Raw genomic sequence first — 18,177 nt, 5'->3', positions numbered from 1 at the left:
CTCATTTTAGCAGATCAAAAAGATTCTGAATCTAGAGAGCAGATGAGCTAGATCTAGTAGTAATCCATGAGGACAGTCCTTATTCAGAGTAATCTAAGTTTTTAAGGTCCTTGGGCTTTTCAGTGTCATTTTAGAGGCTGGAGAAGAGACACACCGCTTTAGGGAACCTGTTCAGAGTTTCCTCAGGGCTCCAGTCCCTTCATGCTGCTCAGGTCAGGTATGGCCTATGGCAGAGCTAGGGGATGAAATGGTCAACACTTATGACTTTATATATTGAAGGGAAGCATGAAGGAATAATTTAACAGATGTATTTGTGCCTGCAGAAATTTATGGGCATGTTGATATTCTGTGCCAGGACTTTTGAGCTGCTGGCTTATATCCTTGCCAAAAGTCATGGAGCTCAGATTTACACGGAGTATATTTGTCATTAGGGTTGGTATTCATCAAATGTAACCTTGGTATCTTGTATTACTAAATGTCTCAATGCGAGTTGTTTTAATTTTTTCCAGAGATAACTCTGGAATTATCTTTAAAGCACTCAACATTCAATCCCCCTCTCCTGTTTTGCCTTTGCTCAACTCCCAGCTGTGTTGAGTGTGATTGGTGACATTTCTAAAGAAAGGAATCATGACAGAAAGTTGCCTCACTGTCGGTGTCCATACTGTTATGGTATGGAGGTGATTTTTTTTTTTTTCATTTGAAATATCACAAATGTTTTGTCTTCATCTCACACCACTATGCGATGCCTGCAACTTGAGGGGCTGGCCTCTACGAGCCCCTGGCATATGGGTTTTATGCATTACAGTCTGTAAAGGAGATACCACTTGCAAAGATTTACAGTGTGCCAGGACTGTGTGCCAGATGGTAAAAGCCATATGAGTTGCAGAGCTCTTATGAGATTTTTTTTTAGTTTGTTTTTGTTTATCATAGAGAATACACTTCTGGGTTCATAAAGTTTCAGCATGTTCTGCCTACTGCGTCATGGAGAAAAATATTAACTCCATCTCGAATCCATGCCACCGGGTGTTATAAAAATAGTATTTAAAAAAGGAGGTAGGCTGGCCATTTCCTGGGACAGAAAAAACAGTTGGTTTAAAATACATTCTTGCTATTTTGATACTAAAATGGATTGTTACTGCTGTTATTCTCTGAAATGATTTATTCAGAAGATTAACCATAGTTCTTTGAAAGAAGTATATTTAAACACTCTGCTTATCCTGATCACCCAGAACGGCGATTTTCTTGCTATAAAGAATTACTCACATTTGGGTTGGAGCGTAAGTTCACACAGTATCACGGAGGGGCTTCCCCTGTCACAAAGACAAACAACCGGTGTAATTTAGAAAAGCCCCCGCGGTTTGAGGTTGCAGGCCAGGGGGAAGCCAGTGTAACTCATGGGACGCTCCGGACTAGCAAGAACTCCCAAGAGCTCAAGACAGATCTATCGCAGTAACAAGGACACAGCTCCGAGGCGTTTAACCGGCCCCGGGGCTCGGTGGGCGCGGGCTCGGGCAGGTGCCGCGGCAGCGCCCCGAGGTGCCGCCAGGTGTCGCCCGCTCGGGCGGGCGGGGCACAGCGGCGGCGGGGGGCGCCGGGCAGCGCTGGGGCTGGGGCGGGGGCAGAGCCAGAGCCGCCGCCGCCGCCGTGTCTTCCTGTTTATTGTACTTCAAATAGCTGACCTTGGGACAGACGCGGCCCCGCTCCGAGCGGCAGCGCTCCCGGCCCGCCGCGGCGTTATCAGCCGTTTGTTTAGCTGGGTGGGAAGCCGAGCCCCGCCTGCCCGGGCCGGGATTTTTCCATCAGCCCCGCTGGATTTTTCTAGGCGCTTCGTAGCAAAGTCTCTTGACGCGCGGGGTATGCCCTGGTTATAGAATTTATATCCCCAGGGCTCCGTTAGGGAGCGCGGTGCCACGAACGCGATCGGAGCTGGCTCCGAACTACACCCAGAATGCCGCAAGTTTATATGAAAATGAGGTAATCGCAGGTTCAGCATAAACATCTATATTAAAACCCTCACTTTATGCTCTGAATCTGACTAAAAGTCTCTTCAGCTAGACTACAGCTACTGTTGACATACAGGCTATGGACGCGATCCAGGAAAACGAGATATTTTGAGACCGGTGGAGGGCATCTAAAGTTTGTGTTGCTTACTGGTAAAATTATTCATTTTTGTTGAAACCTGCAATTCTTGGCTGAACCGTGCTGTGATAAATAGAGGTAAAACATGGTTGGCTTGACTATTGATAGTAAGCTGCATACTGCTTTGTGTGAGTGAGAGATCAGTGCTGCTTGTGGAGGCGTCCCAATCTAATCCCTGCCGTAGACGAAATTGACAGCACAGCCACATGGCGTGCACGGCAGATGAGCTGCATGAATGCTTCAGATTTATACGAGTAAATTCGAAGTGTAAATCGGTAGCAGGAATTCTGTTGTAAGCACCAAAAATAACCACCCCTTGTGCCAGTTCTCTTCCATGTTTCCTGATACATCTTCGTTTTCTTTCCCTTTATGTCTGCTGCAAAACATGGAAGCTTTTAGTCAGTCTCTCAGCTGCTTCAGGGATTTTTTTTTTATTTTTTTTTTGCTAATCGAGCTGACCCAGTCTTGTTTCCAGGCATCTGGGCCTAAGACAGTTCAATGGACGTGGCCATTTATGCTCAGAATGCAGTGACAAGCCTCATTTATTTGGAACCAGTTTGCTAACTTAAATGTGCCATTTTACATACTTTAGTGATTTTTTTTCCCCCTACTTTAGTGATTTTTTTTTCCCCTTTTTCTATTCCTTTTCTATGCAGTAGTTAAAAAATTTACTTCAAACAACAAATATTACACAGGCCAAAATATTAAGTGTTGAGGAGCTTCCAGTCAGACCCAAACTTGCAGCTGCTGATAGAAAGTGTGAAGCCAATTTTTTATACAGCTCTGCATGCAGTTCGCATGTGGGACAGGCATATATGTGAATGAATTATCACACAGAAGCCCTTTACAACCAAGCAAGCAGATGTATTCCAGAAGGGAACAGATCCATAAACAGAGAAAGCAAGTTTATAGAGAATAGTCCTTACCAAACAGATCAGGTTGGGGTTTTTTTTAATAGAAAAAACTTTGGAGCTGTTTTTCAGAAGTTTGTGCAGCTGTTAGTTTAGTTGGATAAAAGGAGGTTTTGGCTTTCAGTGTAAGGTAAATATTTTCAGGGATCAAAGAGGTGGAAAATGGGGGCAAGGGGGTGTGTATGTTAAGAGCTCAGCTCTACGCAGCTCTGAGTGGGCTGTTATCTAAACAGGTATTGTGTCTATGTTTGTGTCTACCACACAACTAATACCCTACCAATGAATGAAAATATATATTAATTTATGTTTTGGATGACGTGAATAAAACATATCCAGAAAGCAAACCTTAGAAGTTTTTGTTTTCATGGTCTCCTTTCTCCCTCATGACTTCAAGAGGTATGGTGTCCAGCCTGATGCCTTGGCACACTCTTATCCACTGACAGAAATGCTTTGAACTTCATTTGGAGGGATTCTGGTTAACCACTAGGTAGAGGTTGAGAAATTCTCTATTCATGTGGAGATGAACCCTCAGTTGCACTCAGAGATTTGTCTGAAAAGCAGATAGAAGGATCTGTTGGGTGTTTTAGCTGTCTTCAGTTTTGAGAAGAGGATTTTGGGATCTAGCCACAAACATTCATAAAACAGAGACACCTCTCAAGCAACAGCCAGAAGCAAGTGCCTAAACCTGAATGCATCTTGCGAGGTGAGGGATGGAGGCCCCCATGGAGGCCTCTCACAGCTCTTTCCCAACTCTGGCCCGAAGTGACACCGCTTCACCATACTGTAGCTGTCCTTGGGTACAGGCAGCCAAGTTTCCAAGAATGGAATAGGAGGGAAGTTGTAGAACCCCTAAGTGCGTTCAGGCCCTGATCGACTTCAGCTGTCATGTCTTTACTGAACGCAAGAATCAAAATAACTGCTCTGAGATTTTTACACTGTTCCTTGATGTTCTCCTTACACACAGCTAGGAGAATGAGATGTAACTTGTCCCTGGCACAGAAGAGGAATAAAGCATGACACTCTCATGTAGACCACAAAGGCCTCACACAGCTTTAAGCCTGAAATCGATGGTACATTGACAATCAGATTGCAAGGACCGTCTCAGCTTCCTGCTTGAACTAAACACTTTGTCTGCATCCCCATGCTTTTTGTCCTTACTTTCATGAGTCCTTGAGAGTTCTTGGTTCTTCTGTCAGTCCTTGTGGCAGCCACCTTCTCTCCACCAAGAGCTTTCATTTGTTAGTCTCTGATACAGATGTCACTAAGCTTCGTCTTGTGCTGCTCTGTATTTATGGAAACCCTCTCTTGAAATTATTTGGAGAGCCACTCATGCTCTTCTCCTTCAGATCTTCTGCCTTAAGATTCCTCCTAAGGAGGATGCATTTCGAAAATCGTCCAATTACTCTAATGATGGCTAACCTGAGGGGAAGATAGGAAGAAGGTGGGGCTTTTTTAGGTATTGTAATATTTAAACGATAATTATGTGTTTCTAAAATGGTTTAAACTTTAGATTCTATTTTTTTCACCAATAACTCCATTTCATAATTTGTATTAGTTCTTTATGTGCAATCTCCATTTAATTTGGTCTTATAATAATTTTCCTTCACTAAATAAAAGAGCTGATTAAGAACATCGTACTGATGCCTCTGATTCAGAAAAATAGACAAATATGTCTTAAAAATCTTTGTTGAACTGGAACCAAAATTACTAGTGCTACTTGTAGTATAATTTTTGCTTGTATGATTTTGTTACCTTTTTCTTAATTGCAGAAGATTATTTCTTTCTCTGCCAGGGATTTGAGCAATGACGGTATATGACCCATCAGGCTAAGCTATGAGACAGTCTTTTTGCACTTTCATGGAAATTTTATTTTTCCTGTTTGCCTTAATTTAAACATCATCACTGATTTTTCATGAGGAAGAAAAAAGGTCACTGACAAAGATGACAATAGTTAGTAGGTTCTACCTAATGTTAAGACGTCCAACCTGCCAGCAGCCTAGTATTTCTTTAAACAAATATGCCAGAGGTCTTACATCCAGAACTGGAAAACTTCAAGTACTCCTAAAGAATGGATGAGAGGGCAATGAAAGAGTGTCACAGGTTAATGCGCAGAATTACTTTGAATAAGTAGGCTTTTGAAAGAGCAGTCTCAGAAAATATGCTGCTTCCTGAGAATGCAGTTTGAAGCTTTAATAATTACTCTGGGTGGAAAAGTGACGGAAAATGAATAGGATTGAAATTCTTCACGTTGTCACAGGACACATAAATGAGACAGAGACTACGTCTGGATTTTGCAGAGATTAACATTCAGTCATATACTTATCTATAGCTGGTACTTGTGCCAGCACATAGCTTTGTTGACTGGCCAGAATATCAAAAACTCATGGAATTTATTGGTTGTTTGTGGATTATCTGAAGAAACTGTTTGATAACAGTCCGCAATTGTTTTGAAACAATTTCAGACACATTCACTAAAGCATGTTAGAACTACTGCTTATCTCCTAGTATCAAATAGATAAACAAGGCTTTTGTGTATACATTTGAAAAATACTGGAGAAAATGAAGCAGAATTTTATTTGCAAATACGAACTCTGTATCAAAGTCCGCCATACTGGTAGCTTTATATGAAGTCTTTTTAGACTTTATGATTTTTTACAGATATGATTTATTTTGCACAGGAACTAGGTAAATATGGTAGAGGAAATAGAATCTGTAATATATGCCTCCCAGGCATTCTGTATCTGTCAGTAGCATGTGCCTAAAATTACAAAGGATAAAACAATTAGGACAAAGGTATTGTCAAGAAGGTATATTACTGGGAGCATGGCATAGCCGTTTTTGGGAAAAGGGGCATAATGAAGAAATATACTGACCAGCTGTTACCAGACAAAAAGGTTTAGGAAGAGCAAAGTGTGCTGAAATTAAAGCTGATGTCCATGCAGTTACTAGGGAGGAAAATGATTATGCTTTTTATTGGCCTGAAGGGGTTGTAAATGAAAATGTTACAGTAGAATGTGAATGTTTTAATACAGATGAAGGGCTGAGAAAGAACAAATGCCAATTCCCCTCCTAACAAGCTACCTTCAGCCATAGGGCAAATACAGAATCAAAGTTATGTATAAACATGTCGTGGGAACCATGTTGGGTGTATGTTACATGTGGCTCTCTTATTTGTGAATCCGTTACAATACAATGAACAATGATTAATACATATATATTATGTATGAATATATAAAACAAACTCCTGATTTAAGAAGACTTTTGGTTATGCTTAATCAAAGCATGTATTTAATTCCCACTGAAGTAAGCTGTGCTTGAATCCTTGCTTGATGTGGAACTTAGGCAGTTACTTTCCTTTTCTGGGCATCTTAACATTTCTTGAAACTCACATTTTGCAAGAAATGTTACAGAACAGTATTTTCTCATGAAGACTTTGTTATTGTTCCCATTTTCTTTCATCTAAAATAAAAATAACTCATGCTGAAAATGCAGTCTGTGTATACTGGCAATTAAAAACAAATCAGGAAATCACTCTGCTATATTAAATCACACATGCCTAGTTACAATTTAACATGCTGGGGAATGAAACCAAATTCCACCCTGAAGTATCAAGCACGGCTTTTGTAAACACTAGGTTTCTCATTCAGAGTAACTTTTTTTGTCCCCCATGCTTATACCATTAATGTATGCATCCCAAAATTCCTGTGGAGAGTGAAATTATTGGGTTGCCTACCAGTAAATACATGTGGTTCCTGTTTAAAACGATGTTCCAGGTAACTTAAAATGAGAAATCTTGGAGAGTGGCCAGTTTTGCTTTTTCACATGAAAGCAAGGTATCTTGCAATTGGCTATGCTTCTTTAGTAAAAAGGTGTCAAGAGGAGACATTAAAAAGAGAGGAAGCAGGAGAGAGAAAGAGTTTGTGGGAACCTAACACAGCACACTAGGTCCAAGTTCTGCTGAAGCAACCCTACTGAAATAACCACTGCTGGAAATAAACCTTGGTTTATAAAGATATTCAGTAAACAAAAAATAACTGATGTCACAGTACCTCAAAGTGGAGGGGATGCACCAAAGATGCTGATGTAGGACATTCAGCCAAGCTTTTTAGTTGTTCTCATCAAAACAAGTTAATTCTCTTGTTTTTCACAGATCTATTTCAACTGCTGTTTCTCTTTCTACGCAGTGAGAGAGTATACGGAGTTTATGTAAAATGTTTTCTATGAATAAACACAGAGTCATGAGGCTATAATCTAAAGAACATGTAGGCAGTTGATGAAGTCTGTTATGGAGAATTAATATTGAAAAGGATAACGATTATTATTAATACTGACTTCTGAGGGAATATTGAAACAGGCCTAAATGTAGGTAGCAAATTCATATGACTGCAATACAATATGGCAGTAAAAAAAGGACAGTGTAATTTGATGCTGCACACAGAGAAGCAGTATCAGAGAGGAAGGAGAGAGCTGCAGTAAGGTGCCAGTGTAAACAGTACCTGGAATTCCCTTTTTAGATTGCTGACCAGGATGCACTGCCAGATAGGTGACACCCAAAGAGCAGCAAAATAGCAGGGAAATGTTGAAGATAAAACTACAGTCTTGAGAACGCATTGTTTTGCTGAGGATGGCTGAAGAGAAACATGTTTTGAATACCAAAGAAATGCAAGGATAACAATTAAAGAACATGTGGAGCTTCTTAGTATGAGAATAAGAGCCTGGTGTCAGGGGCACTCAGTGACTTTGTTGATCGTACATACATTTTTCTCTGCCTCTATCATTTAGACTAGCTGCTAGATAGGATGGGACCGCAGTGAACTATCTCAGGACACTTGTCATTTGTGATACTTGCAATTAGTCCCCTCAAAATATTAGAACTATAGCCTGTGGAGGATATGCCTGCAGGCAGAGGGGAGTTACAACAGGCACCATTGGAGTCTGTCTCAGCCAGGGAAGCTGGCAAGGCAGCTTGTGAGCTGGCGCACCCTTGTTCTTTGGGTGTATCATTCAAGACAGATAGGGCCAAATTGCTGCTCAGGCAGAGTAGGCAGTAGCCAGCAGTAGCAGAGCCAACAGCTTTGCCTATGCCAAAGGGCACGAGGGCTGTTTGTAAGAGGAGAACACGCTGCATAAACAACAAATTCCTGCCTCCTTCTTCTTGTCCTCCTCTGCTCTGTGGCTGAGAAAGGGGTGAGAGTTTGCCAGAAGACAAGCAGCACTAATCCCTGTTTCACAGACACCTGAAGAGAGGTTCACTGCTCCATCTCAGTTTGACCGTCATCCCCGAGGGTCTCTCCAAATTCTCCCGACCCCACCATCTGCCCCAGTGTCTGCTAGCTGTCTTTAAGTCCTTTCACCCACTGGTGTGCTGAGCCATCTTAGTCTTTTCCCACCAACAGCTTCCTTTCAGCGCATTCCCAAACATGTATCGGTTCTCCCTGTATAGTTAAGTTGCTTTGAGGGATTTAGTTTTACCACCCAAGAGAGAGATGTTTACTCACATGAGGTTAATTTTTACTTCCCCCGAAGGGACATCCTAATTTAGGATAGATGAGTTGATATAGTAACTTTCATATGTTGATTGTGAGCCCCAGACTAGCTATTCTGCATCAGCCAGCAGAATAGCTCAGGGTGAGCAAGTCTGTAGGCCAAAGCAGTTGGAAGTCCCTCCTGTACGTGCTTCATGCATTTTGGGAGTTTGTACTAGATTTCTTCTGATACAGTCTGGAGTTTAAATAAACAGTAGCATTTGAAGTGTCACAGGTCTGCTTTAGGCCTGCATCTTCTGATTTAGCTCTGTCTAAAAGGAAACCTTTTTGTGTATTCTGAGGCAGCTCCACAATGCAACCCAAACCACATACAGTGGGGGTGAAATTAAAACACTGATGTGGATGCACTTTCAAATGATTTCCAAATATTCCTAAGAGCCACTTCTAGGAGATTTGGTTTTTAAAAGTCTTTGCAAATAACAAATTATTGTATTCATCAGTTTGTTTTTATCTATCATTGTATGAATTCTTTCTAAGAATTTTAATAGGATATAGAGACATGTTTACTATTACAGAAGCAGAATTGTTTTGTTCTTATCATTTTATATTAATCTGTGGTGTTTTTCAACTCTCTATTCAATAGTATTCTCAGCTGGTTTTTTTTGCACTGAAATAAGACCATAAACAGAGCCCACAAACATACTGTGTAAAGCATCTCATTTCAACCTATCATGAGTGGAGATTGTTTTATAAGTAGAATTTTGTGAAAGATCTCTGCGAGATTTTTCTGCCATTCAGATGTTTGTACCAGTTGGAACAGAGAACATGTTGATGAATAGATGGTGAGTAAAATCTTCCCATTCAATGAGACTAGGAGATCAGATATTAGATCAGACATCATGTCTGGAAGATTATCTTAGAGGCCTTTCTTGGTCTAAGTGTAAGGGTCTGCTGCTGAGAAATGTAATGTTTGCATGTCTCTTGTATAGGCTGAAACTAGGGAGGGAGAAGTGTCCTAGGAACTGTACTGTGAGAAAAGAAAGATCAAAATTCTGAGCAAGGACTTCTCTTGAATCTTAGGTTCACACATTCTGATCAGCTTTGCAGCTTGTTATTTTTCACCCTTTCTTTGACTCCTAGTGATCATGTTCAGGTAAACAATGCTGCTTCTCAGAAAGTTGAGAGTTCCCAGGATATCCCTTTTCAGCAGCAAGAAGCAAGGCCTTTCGGTGTGTGCATGAAAACTGCAGGTCTATGAACTCGTGCTGGGGCAGTGAATTGCCTGTCTGCCCCACTGCAGTGTGGTACCCTGACTGTAGAACAGCACAAAAGCATCTGGAAAAATGGAAATTTCAATATAAAAGAAGTTATAATTGTGAACATGAGAATAATAGGGGGAAAAAAATCTTGTCCTTTCCATATAGCGATGCTGTGCACTACAACGAAGGAGCATTGGTACTGAGTTAAATCTGAACTACTGAGCTCTCAGTAGATGTGCAGGAAAAGATAGCACACAATACTCCAGAGAAAGAAACGCAGTTAATTCAATAGCACCTTCTTACACATGCATTTTTCATGGGGACAGCTAATGAATTTTGATTTTTTTAGGTCTGGTGCAGCCAAATTGTGAAAGAAATTGGCATCATTCATACTTTCTCTCTATCAACAGAATTGTTCATCTGATAGGATATGATCTCTGTCATCTACGGTGCATGAGGGAATCTCTTGAGTAATGTTTTAAAAAATATTAGTGAAAGCATGAAGACAACTGGAAAAATTGCAAAGAGAAAGTGCCAAAACAAATAAAGTGACTTTCTTTAGAGGAATTCTGAAGCAAGGCTTCAAGTGCAATTTAGGACATCACATAGAGGAAAGAAGATACAGGACAGAAAATCTTTCTTCTGGAGCTTGAAATGAAATTGTGAATCAGCAAGGTACAGAAAAATACAGTGCAGATATTTCAGATAGGAGATGCTTCAACTAAGTCCCTATGACTATTATATAGCTAATTACTTTTATGTTTTCTGGATGAACCTAAGTTTAGGTCTTTTTTAATAGATTCACAAATAATCTTCTGGTGGCAGTATTAGTGGTTTAAAACATGTTCCATTATTAAAATTAGGAATCAATTGCTGCTTACCCAACAAGTTTTGATTTCTGAAAGGCATACCTTATTTATTTATAAAATTCTGTCTTAATTAGGATTTGATGTGGTATTTTTTTCTCAGACAAAAATGTCAGACAAGAAAAGGTAAAATAGAGATTTTTTTTTTTCTGAAGCAAAAGCCTTTGATATTTATGAGAGGTACAGGTCTGTGAGGATGCAGAATATCTCAGGTCAGAGAAGAGGCTGGAACAACGATGAAATTGGGGATTGATTGGAGGGCATTGATAAAATGTAACCAAATTCCAGGACATGGGTTTCAAATGACTTTATATTACTGATTGTTTGAAACAGGAAATATAGACAAACTAAGAAGGTGATAGAGAATGCAAACACAATAAGGCTTGCCAAAACCAAAGCAAGGTCTCACTGAATTATTCTGTTAATTTCTCAGCCTATGAAAAATATATCAGGCTTCTGGTAATACTCTTTCCAAAATACTCTATTGTCATTCTGAGAAAAACAACTCCAAACAACCTTGGAATGTCTAAAACAGTTTGAAATTATTCAGCTAGCATTCACATTTTTGAACAGTTCACAGAAATGTTGACAAGCACTGAATTCTTCTAGCAAGTTTCTGATTTGACGTAGATTGAAGCCTGTTTCTCTTTTTGCAGCAATCCAAATTGGCTGTTGCAATTGTCCCTGAAGCTCTCACATTTACAGGGAGAAGGGTACAAAATAAAAGACAGTGAATTGAGGAAAATTCAGACCAGGTACCTTCTATAGGCTGCAGAGGAGGCATCCATAGCCTGATAGCCTAAGTGTGAGTCTATTGTAATAATTCAGGCGTTATCAATACTGTGTAGAAGAATAGTTAAAATAAGATGCATGCTGTTGTGAAATGTCAATAGAGCTTTTAATAACTTGCTTTGTAGCCTGCACCAAGATAGGAGCTGAATGGCATGGTGTGCAGCAACCAGAGACTCGTGCTCAGAGTGTGTGTTTGCACCCTTCTGGGATGCTTCTTCACCATGTGCAGGCGAGGCATTAGTGGATTGTAGGGTGGATTGCAGGGGTCCTCATGATATGACAGCATCCACATCTCCCTCTGGAGGTGTCTGCAAGTATCTGGGCTCCCAGGAGAAGAGAGCTTGTAACCCCCACTTCATGTGTGTGTGCATGAATATGTACCTAGCTGTATCTATGGGGCAATAGTCCTTCCTGGGATTTCTAATATAAGGGAGTTTAGAAACTTTTGGGTATGTATGAGCATTTCATAGGTATATAATATTGTGGTTTATCTGTTTTACTATCGACATTGGTCACGAATGTATGGATTCACTCACTGCCAGTTAATTACGTCATTAAAAATGACGTACAACATTTTGATTGCAGTTTGGTTAGGCTATGTTCAATGAGCAGATTTTCCCTGTGACAGGACGAGAGAGGAAAAATCTTTTCTCTTTCAGGAATTGGAAAGGATGCAGGTTACTGAAGAGGATCAGATAGGCAGCCCTACGTTAACAATGCAAATGGAGGGGCAGAGGTGGATTCATGGGCTACACAGAAGAAAAAAATTTAACCGATATAGATCATGTTTATGGTAGGAAAATGAAGTTGAAGAGCAAGGCCTGGAGAATTTTAGGACAAGCCCTGCAGAAGTGCTTTCTCACATGTATTGAGTGGAGGTCTGAGTAACAGAAGTAAAGAAGAAAACAGACACTTTCCTGGACCAGGGAGACAGTATTAGTTGCATTTGAAGGCATTGGGAAGATGTCTTGAAGATCCTGACAAGTTTTGTGGAACAACTAAAGTTGCCAGCTGAGGTGATGAATAGATAAAAAGAACCAAGTCCTGTTCAGTAAGGAAGGGACTAAGGAAAGATGCCCTGATAAATGATAGGAAGGGCAGAGATGGAAAGGCTCATCTCAGGAGTGGAGGTGAATCTACTCTTGTTTCACATGGATTTGGAGAGAACAAATACCCCAAGTGTAGACCTAAGCAGTAAAAAGACCTAAGCTAGGTTGCTCTGAAAAGAAGGAGCATGACTGCTCCGTGTCCTTTGACATGGATCGCTGTATCTGTATCACTGCTGCAGCCTTTGTCTTTGCATGCAGACAGCAACTTATTCCAGGCAACTTGTTGCATCTCTGCCAACAAGACTAGAAACTGAACCTTGAAAGAATTTCAACAGCATGGTAATTTTTGGGAAAATTATTGAATGAGTGGTATCACTAGGATTATACCAATAAAAGAAATCCTGCCACTTTTTACAGCCATATAATATATGGAATTCTATAATATTTATGTGATGATATTGTTTATTATGCTTACACTGTAGCTACTTTGTCTTCAAAATCTCTCATTTTTAATAACTACACAGATTCTTGGCTACACTGAAATGTTACATTCTTGGGTATTTTTTAGATTTATCCATTCTTCCAGTGACAGGTAGTCTTTTTCTTTAAGTTGATGGTTTGCAATCAGAGACTAATGATTTTTCTGACCAAAAATAATTTGAAGAATATTTAGTTTTTCAGTATAAAAGTAATTGAAAATTATTTTATACATGCTGATTTGGAAGTATGAAATACTCCAAAGTATGAGACTCTCAGTGCTATTTCTTAGTATGATAGGATAAATATAATTAATAATTCTTAATCATTTTCAAGTCATTCAATAAAAGGCAAAGCCCCATTTCTTGTAGTTTAACTGATAAAGTTTTGGAGTACGAAAACATAAGCTTGAATATTGAAATTATTTCCCACCAGAATGTTGGAGGATATATAGTTTTAAGTCGTGGGGAAATTTATGTAGAAAACTTTTGAAGAAAAATATAATATTGTGATATTTTTACATAAAATGTAATTTGGAAAGTTATGATTTGATAGGTAAAATAACAAACCTTATTAAGTAAGTGGGCTCTTGCCTTCACATATTCTTAAAAATCTAATGTCAAACTGGCATAGTATTGTTAGAAGTTGGTTCAGCATGACTTTGGTACCTTTTGTCCCTTGTCTGATATTTTCTTAAGTTGAACACTTTTTTCCTTTACCAGTTTTATGAATAGTTTGTTAGCTTTTATAGCTCTTCACTTCCTACCATAAATTAGAGGGCTTAGGGAGGAGTTGCTCCCTCGAGTCACTTCTAAAGTACCGAAGGTTTTGGCAGAGGCAACTTCTTAATGCTCAATAACTTTCTAAAGAATACGAGCTTTCTGAGAGACATGCAACAGCTTCATCCTGTAACTTTGGGATTGCATTTACTGTTCCAGGGAGGAGTTGCCTTTCAATTTGGCACAAGGACAATGTGGTCTGATCAGTGTTGTTGAATGTTTGCTGCTCGCAAGTTATTGGAATGAGGAGGTAGCCAAGAAAAGTTGCTATGGTAAAGAATTGTTTTGATTTAAAAAAAAATAGGGACGAAGGCAGCACAGACCTACCACTAAGAATGACTCTGTTGTGGTGATATATTATGAATCAAAATAACATAAATAATGTGTTAGTAAACTGGCAGTTCTGAAGGCAGAGATGATGTACAGGTGAAAAAAGATTAAGGTAGAAAGAAGTGAAAGGAATTGGCTTGGGAATTAAAAATGTGATGGATGATTTTTAGATCAGAACTTTAATTAATCTTCCATTGATAGAGAGTAAGCTGTATTGTATGAATGGTAGTAGTTTAAAAGGGAGACCAAACTGAGGAAAAATCTAATGAAACTATGACTGATTATTACATAGGTTTTGAGCCCACAAAGTATTTTCTATGGGAGTTTCAAGGCCTTATCTGAGGAGAATCACCCAAGCGATTGGGGAAGATTTAAGGCCTGGAGGGACTTGTATGGGGCCTGAAAAGCCTATTAATCCATGGACTTTCATGTTATTCCCCAGTTTATTACTGGTTTTATACTATGTTCAATGTACCCCCATGTTCATTTTATGGTTCAGGACTTGTCTGGACTTGCCCTCATGTTTTCCCGCCAAAAGTTGTTTACTCCCTTGTTCTTCCCTGATTTTCCCACTCATGTCTCACTGATTGGCTGATGGATACCACAGTGCAGAGTGAGCTCACATTGGTCCTTTCCCCTGGATACTCCTAAGTTCCACCCAACTTTTCCTTGTTCCCCAATTCTGTTTCATCGTAAATTATCAATCCCGTGCTCCACCCCAGTTATTGAACCTCCCCTTACCCAAACCTTATATAAGTCCTCGTTTTCCCTAATAAACTGGCCACTGCACCCTGACCTTCTACTGTGTCAGAACCCCTTTTGTGCAGTGTCGCGTCCCTATTCCCTTTACCCTTGGGCCATGGCACTTATCCTGTGTATTATTTAAATTTGATTTTCAAATAAAACAGATTGGCTTCATCCTAAAATTGCAGGTTTTTTCACATAGTTAATGAAGCAGTCATCTTTGGGATGGCTGGTCCCTCCTTCCCCAGTCAAACTTACATAACAATGGTCAGATATACAAACCATCCTGTCATTCCCTTTAATTCAGTGATGCTTGTGAACTTTACTGCAGAGTGTTCCTTCTTTTGAAAATCTTTACTCATGGGGTGGGGAACCAAGTCTGATACAGTGACTGCTTGGACATCTGTGGAAACCAGCGTTCATCCAGTTTGCTGTCAGTGGCTTGTAGTCATACACATCCTTATCAGATGCTGTGCTTCCAGACAAGACAATACATTGATGCTTTGCTATTTTATTTTTTTGTTTTAATTTTTTTTTTTAATGCCTGGGACAAGAACATAGTTTTCCCAAATGCCAGTCTGCAACTTTGCACATGAGAGACCCTGCCTTTCTATATGTGCCTGTTCTTTGAAAAGGAGTGCTGATTTCCTGGTACTAAGAATCTGTCTCTTAATATTTCAGGATAAATAATAAAAATTCCTGCTAACCTAAGAGCTAGGATAGGCAGATTTCATGCCTGAGCATACAATTAAACTAACCATCTTCACAGTTTTTAAGAACTTGACAACAAAAGAGAAATATTGCCTTTTCATTCTGTGTATCCACGTGACTCTCTAACAACATCTGTAGAGGATCAGTGATAGCCTGTGATCTGTCATCTCACCTTTGCAGATGATTTACTGTTCTGGTTTTTTTTCCTGAATTGTTTTACTGGTGATACAGGGTTGTTGCCTTCAGTAAATTATTACTGGTGGTGTTGCAGGCTCAAAAACCTAAACCCATTCTCTTTCAATTGAACAGCAATGTTTGTGACTAACAAGTAGGTTTCAGCCTTTATTTTTCCAGCTGACTAAAACCACATCCACAAAGGCCATTCCTTCTGAAGAAGTGATTCAAAATACCTCTGGCTATATCTCCGGCCATAGAGAGTAGTATAACCTGAATTACTATGGAGCTATGCACCAAGGCAACCAAAAATAAAAGAGCTATGTAAAATTTGCAATGAAACATTCCTGCAGTCATCCTTCTGGCAGAAATTATGTGCAAGAAAGGGGCAGTTGATGTTAATAATTCATCCAACTCTAGAAAGCAATTACTACGTTTTCCTTGATTTAAATGATAGCTAAATGATGTCTGTCCAAGACTTTGTGTGCCCAGTGGGGAAGATGTAGCCTTAATCTGCATAGAACCTCTAGTAAATCCATGACTGCCTTAACACATCATTAACAGAACAGTTTAATACTTACAGTATTAAAATGATCAGATCTTTTGAAAGTCAGCCAAACAACATAGAAACTCATTTCCAGAACTGACTTCTACCTCTTTATAGTTACCCTCCTAGTCCTCTCCAAAAACTCTTGTATGTATTTGCTATATAGTGAAAGTCTCAAATTCTTACTTTTTTTTCCTGAAATCAGGAGCAAATTCCCAAGTTACTCTGCATGTCTTAATTTTAAGCTGATATAATCTGTTCTTTTTTTCTCTAGTCTAGGTGTAGTTTAGGCACATTTACACTCCTATCTATCTCGTATTGGCCTTTTTAGCCACCAACGCGCTTGTAACAAACGTAGGTAGTGCCCTTCCCAAATCCTCGTTCGCGAAGCCTGGCCATGATGATGATGACATTCCTTGTCACATATGCAGTCCAAGGTGTGGAGAAAATTCTTGCACTCTTGGGCTCTGCCTCCACTGTCATGTTTTGAGCTCTCCTTGGTCACAGGACTGATCAGTTGTTGAATATAGCACAGGGCTGAAAACGGGGAGGCCTGGAGGAAATATTCCCCAGAAGCCCTTCGTAACATGGGCATGTGGGGCATAGCCTCCTGGGGCAAGGAGAAGCACAGGTGCTGTCAGTGATGAGTTTGGGGAGCAATCCCACCGTTAGGTTTGCCAGTGATGTGGATGGATTATTGCTGCCCCAAGGGTGCTGATGGCCAGTGCTAGGCCAGGGATGGTGCTTCTGGAGCCTTCTCTCCTTCAGCATGCCTGATTCCTGCAGTCTCTTACACAGTGTCTGTAATCAACTGTGCCAACATGCATGAAGCCAGACAGGGAAGGGTCTGAATGGCACTGGTAGCAGCAGCTTCGATGGGAATAAATTATGCCTGTATGAGATGCCTGTGAGTTGCTGTCACATCAGTGGTTCTGTTTTCCTTGTCTGTCTTCATTTTGCAAAATGGTAGGTGAGGACCTGAACTGAAAAGCTATTAAGAATTGGGTTCTTTAAGCTTTTTGGCCACACATTTAGAGAGAGAGAAAACTATTTACTGAGGAATTTAATCTGAAACCTGGAAAACTGCTTGCCAAAACACAAGTGGGAAGAAAAATTGAAATGAGCACTCTATATTACAATCTTTAGGAAACACTGCATTTAGTTTTATTTTAGAAGCCACTGGTTATTGCTGTATGGTGACAAGGTAGAGAGTGGCAGTGGAGGGGTCACCCTTCCAGAGAGCCGCTTACCAATTTCTGATCTAAAGACAATCTTTAAAAATAAATGAAAAGTAAATGCAGTCTGTGTGAATTTGGAGATGACCTAGCACACATTTTAGAGCTGCTTAAAAGAGGAGAATTCAGTGTGTGTGTGTGGGATGCTGGAGAGTTGCCCTGTGTTTGGATATGCAAAATAAAGATCTGTTTTGTAAAGGAGCTGAGCACCTGGAACTTTCTTCTGGCATTAGCCTACTAGTCAGATAAAACAGATAAATGCTAATCTAATCAATCTATTAAATAATTATTTTTCAATTAAATAGAGACTAAAAAATGTCTTAGTAACAAAGCTCTCCAGTCAATACCTTTGCATAAGTAGTGTATGAGTACAGAATGCTAAATAGAGGCTACACTGATATTTGCATATATACAGAATATACACACACATATGCCTTCTCCCACTTATATCTATACTAGAAAAGACAGGATAGCTGATGTATGAGCCAAGAAAAACATTTATTTTGGATGATACATTTTTAGAACTGACTTCTCTGCAGAATTCAAAAAATGTGTTTGAAATTAGAGAGGACTGTTTATAGAGGATATAAAAAAGTAGATGGAAGAAGAAATCACTTAGAGAAATGCTAAACCCCTCCTCCACAAACTGCCCTTTGCTATGACCCTGACCTTTACTTC

General features: G+C 39.8%; 1 long non-coding RNA gene across 3 annotated transcripts in view; it reads left to right on the top strand.

Moving 5' to 3' along the window:
• Positions 1–1,750: 1,750 nt before the first annotated feature.
• Positions 1,751–18,177, top strand: part of LOC108493401 — a 54,593-nt gene continuing 38,166 nt past the window's right edge. For 2 of the 3 annotated variants that reach the window (XR_001873462.1, XR_001873460.1), the window contains exon 1: positions 1,981–2,217. This is a non-coding gene — a long non-coding RNA (uncharacterized LOC108493401). The other variant, XR_001873461.1, reaches the window with a different exon arrangement.

The sequence above is a fragment of the Lepidothrix coronata genome, unplaced genomic scaffold (assembly GCF_001604755.1).
Source record: "Lepidothrix coronata isolate B3197 unplaced genomic scaffold, Lepidothrix_coronata-1.0 Scaffold16, whole genome shotgun sequence".
In the NCBI taxonomy this organism is placed as follows: domain Eukaryota; kingdom Metazoa; phylum Chordata; class Aves; order Passeriformes; family Pipridae; genus Lepidothrix; species Lepidothrix coronata.
Note: the sequence above shows the minus strand (reverse complement) of the source record. Positions and strands in the feature narration are given on the sequence as shown.